We start from the raw sequence: 4339 nt of genomic DNA on the forward strand, positions 1-4339 counted from the left end.
AGACTGAACCTTGGGCAAACATACATAGTGTTCTCAGAAAGAAGGGACGAATAAATTTGTTTTTCTATAAAAGCACAGAGTGAGATACTATTAGTGAGATACTATTTTTTGGTAGAGGTAAAATTTTGCCATGTAGGTAGTTTGTCCAGTCTGAATTTCTTTCAAGTATATTAGAAAATGAAGGAGGGTCACAAATTGTTTTAAACTCAGCTTTAGAACCAAGCTTTATGGATCCATAGCCCTGGCTCCAATACTTACTACCTATGTAACTTTTCTGTGCCTCTGTTTCCCTGTCTGTGAACTGGGAATAATAACAGTATGAATTGATATCTTAGTTATATTAATGGCATATGAATTTATTAACAGTAATACTTTTATTATTAACTGAAAGGAATAGGACCAGCTTCCTCTCATACATGGTTAGCTCAATCACATAGGAATATAAAGGGCGTTTACAACAGCAGGAACGAGGAGGGCTTCAAGAAGCAGAGCTAATTGACTTCAATATCTATGATGTTATGAGACAAACCTCAATCTTACATAAAAATGTAAAGAAAAGTGATTAGAGCCAGGGCATCTCCAATAGAGGCCCTTTTCCAAAGTGGGAGTCTGCCCAGACTCCCACTCCTGCCTTTGTTAGCTTCCTGGGAGTGCTAGGTGGAACTTACTCACGTGACAGTGATGGGTAAGTGGCAATGACATTGTAATAATGAAAACTATAATTATTTTCTAGTTGTAGATGGACAGCAGGCCTTTAATTTGTTTCATTTTTATGTTGTGCTAAGGATCGAACCTAGTGCCTCACACATGCTAGGCAAGTGCTCTGCCACTAAACTATACATTTTTAATAAGAAGAATTTTGTTAGGTTAAAGGAGAGGATCTTGATTTCACAGCCAATAAACATCTGACACTACTTGAGTGGCAGGTTGGTCCTCATTAATCTGAGTGAAGGTTGACTAAGGATAGTCAGAAAAGAGGAAGGACAGCTGCCCAGCAATCCCTGACTTAGAGGAATTCCTTCAGAAGTGGGATTACGGCAGGTGGTAATTTCAAATCTTGTTTGTTTGACTAATTTGTAAGCTGAAATACTAACAGAATACTAAACAGAATTACAGTTGGCCTCAGAATTTTCAATAGCCAGCATTTCTCATTAGCTGAGATAAAACTTTATTAGAAATTTTCAGTTCATACTATATTCTAGAGATATATTTAAATGAGAAGTTTAAAGAAACTAAAAGCTAAAGAGTATATGTACATCTACTTCTACATCTATTTATGTACATCTACATCACATGCTGTTTGGTTATATACAAGATTTCCTTCTTTTTTGTACTGGGATCCAACCCAGGGCCTTGTGCATGCAACACAAGCCCTCTACCAACTGAGCTATATCCCTAGCCATTGGTTATATACAGGATATCCAACAAGGATTTAAAAATGGACAAGCAATGTAGGATTGAAGTGTTATTTTATTTGGTTAAAATAAAATGTATGTCACCAAATTTTTTAAAAAACTAAAATGCTAAGTAGTATAAGATGGTGACCTTAAAAAGTGAGTTTAGCCGGGCACAGTGGCACATGCCTGTAATCCCAGAGGCTCAGGAAGCTGAGACAGGAGGACTGCAAGTTCAAAGCCAGCCTCAGCAGAAGCGAGGCACAAAGCAACTCAGTGAGACCCTGTCTCTAAATAAAATACAAAAAAGGGCTGGGGATGTGGCTCAGTAGTGGAGTGCCCTTGAGTTCAATCCCAGTATCAAAACAAACAAACAAACAACCCCTGAATTTATACACAATTACCTGTTTATATGGTGTTCATTTGTTATTCTAAAAAATAATGGACAACTATGATATATAGAAAATAGATTTTACCAACCACAGTTTCACTACTTTTTAGTCAAAATTAAATTTGTTCTTAATGCTCAGGCATGGGAATCATAAAGCATTTTAAAGAAAGGGTTTTCGAAATGCTGGAGACTCCTTATGCCATTTTCTAGCTGTATGATTTTGGGGGAATTTCTTATATCTTTAAGCCTCAGAGTTCTCATCTATAAAATAGGATGAGTTGTACCTACTCATGGCTGCTGTGAGGATTGAATGAGTTAATGCATACAACACACTTAGCAGAGGTCAAGCAGAGGTAGATACTAACAGTCAGCTTTGACTACAGATAACTAGATTGTCCACACTAAGGTGGACATTCAGTAATGAGGAACACCAGTGCATGCTGACTCATGCTTTTTCAGTGAGGGGGACAGGTGAACAATGACAGCAACCAACCCCCAGGGTCCACTGGTGCCCTTTAATTCAGGCACTAACTTTTAACAGTTTAGCAGTTTGCGGGTCTTTGGGGCGTTTGCATTTACTACAGCCCTGCAATGCTTTTTCATGGTGGATTCCTGTCACATTACAAATGGTCATGAAACAGTGCAAAACACGTGTTCACTGGCCCCAGAGGGCTCTGAGGCACTCAGGGAATGGTGTTGATTCAAAGTCTGTTTATGTGTAGAATGCATGAAAGTTGTGTCAACTCTTCATAGCCTAGAGGGTCAGAAGGGACATGGGAGGGAACAGGACTGACCAGTCTGAGAGATCAGGATTCTTCAGGAAACTAGACCTGCTTGCTGGAATGAGACAGTTGCCTAAATGACAGCATAGCTTCATGCTGTGATAGAATATGGTCACGATGATGGAACACTGAGACAGTCTCCTGGTAAAATGATGTTGGGGAGAAGCAGAGGTCCACAAGAATACCAAGGGCAGAGTCTTGGTCCATTCTCTGATGCTATAACAGAAAACTACTGAGTGGGAAATTTATAATGATTGGAATTTATTGGCTCACAAATCTGGGGGTACAAAGTCCTCTATCAAGGTGTCAGCCTCTGGTGAGGGGCTTCTTGTTGGGTCATCTCATAAGCAGCAGGGAAAAAGTGGGCGGTGGGGGGAGAAGAGATTGAACTTGCCCTTTTAAAATAAATCTACTCCCAAGATAAGGTCATTAATCCATGAGCACTCTGCCTTCATGACTCAATCCCATTCAAAGGTACCATCTCCTAATACTGTTGTAATGGCAATCTGATTTCAACATGAGTTTTTGAGGGCCACACACTCAAACCATAGCATTCTGCTCTTGATGGGAGGTTAGAAATAACATCTGGGTAAAGCTGAGCACTTGATATGGATGAGTAGCATTCCTACCATGAACTACAGAATTAGCCTCATTCAGATACCAGGTCTGAAGACTCACAGCAAATTGTTTATCAGAAAGTCTCACAAACTGTGGTTCAGGCAGGATTTAAGAAGAGCCATGGCTACATTCACCAGAATATCCAGGAGTAGTTTCTAGGAGCTTGATACTAAGACCTTCTATCCCTCTTTTAGGCCTTAAGACTATGGCAATTTTTGCACTCTGAATCCAAGACTAGATTTTAGGGCCAGTGCTGTTGGTTCAGTAAGGGCTTATCCATTAAAATACCTACCAAAAAATGGTAAAAATGCTGTTTGGTTATATACAAGATTTCTTTCTTTTTTTTTTTGGTACTGGGGATCGAACCCAGGGCCTTGTGCATGCAATGCAAGCACTCTACCAACTGAGCTATATATCCCTAGCCATTGGTTATATACAGGATATCTAACAAGGATTTAAAAATGGACAAGCAATGTAGGATTGAAGTTAATTGAATTAATTGAATTAATCGATCTGAAGGCAGCTTGGGAATCAAGTTAGCTCTAATTCCTTTGACAAAAGTCTTTGGAAGTGGTCCTATATAGTTCACCCAGTCTTTCCCCTCTTAGGGTTAGAACTGACATCCCAATGGGAGTGGCCTTAGGGAACTCACTTATCTCCCTCCCCATATGTTTAAAGTTGCAGGAGGACAAGGAAACTCACAGCACCCAAAGTTCACTCTTCACCAGCACTTGGGAGACTTCCCTGAGTTTTTAAAGGTGAGAGTAGAAAGTCCTCTTTGCTCACCCTCAACTGATATGCCTGAGAAGCTTTTCCCTGTCGGAAGGGTACCTAGGTGATGATGATGTTGGTGGAGGAGAGAATGATTTGATACTGCATTCAGAAGGGTTAATACCTGTGTGGATTTGTATGGTTCTGATGATTCTCATTTGGTGGGGAGGGGTCAACTCATTAAGAACCTAATAAAAGTTATGGATCACATCCCTCAAAAGAGACATATATTTTATATGTAATTTCAGATCCCAAGAAACTCATTGATGAGTTACAGGTTAACAACATCTACAGAAGAGAGAGGACCACCAAGAACAGGTTTCAGGCTTTTGGCTTTCTTCTTTGAGATACCAACTCTATTATATTTCATTTTAGTGTGGTGG

This window comes from Urocitellus parryii, chromosome 8, assembly GCF_045843805.1.
Source record: "Urocitellus parryii isolate mUroPar1 chromosome 8, mUroPar1.hap1, whole genome shotgun sequence".
Lineage (NCBI taxonomy): Eukaryota > Metazoa > Chordata > Mammalia > Rodentia > Sciuridae > Urocitellus > Urocitellus parryii.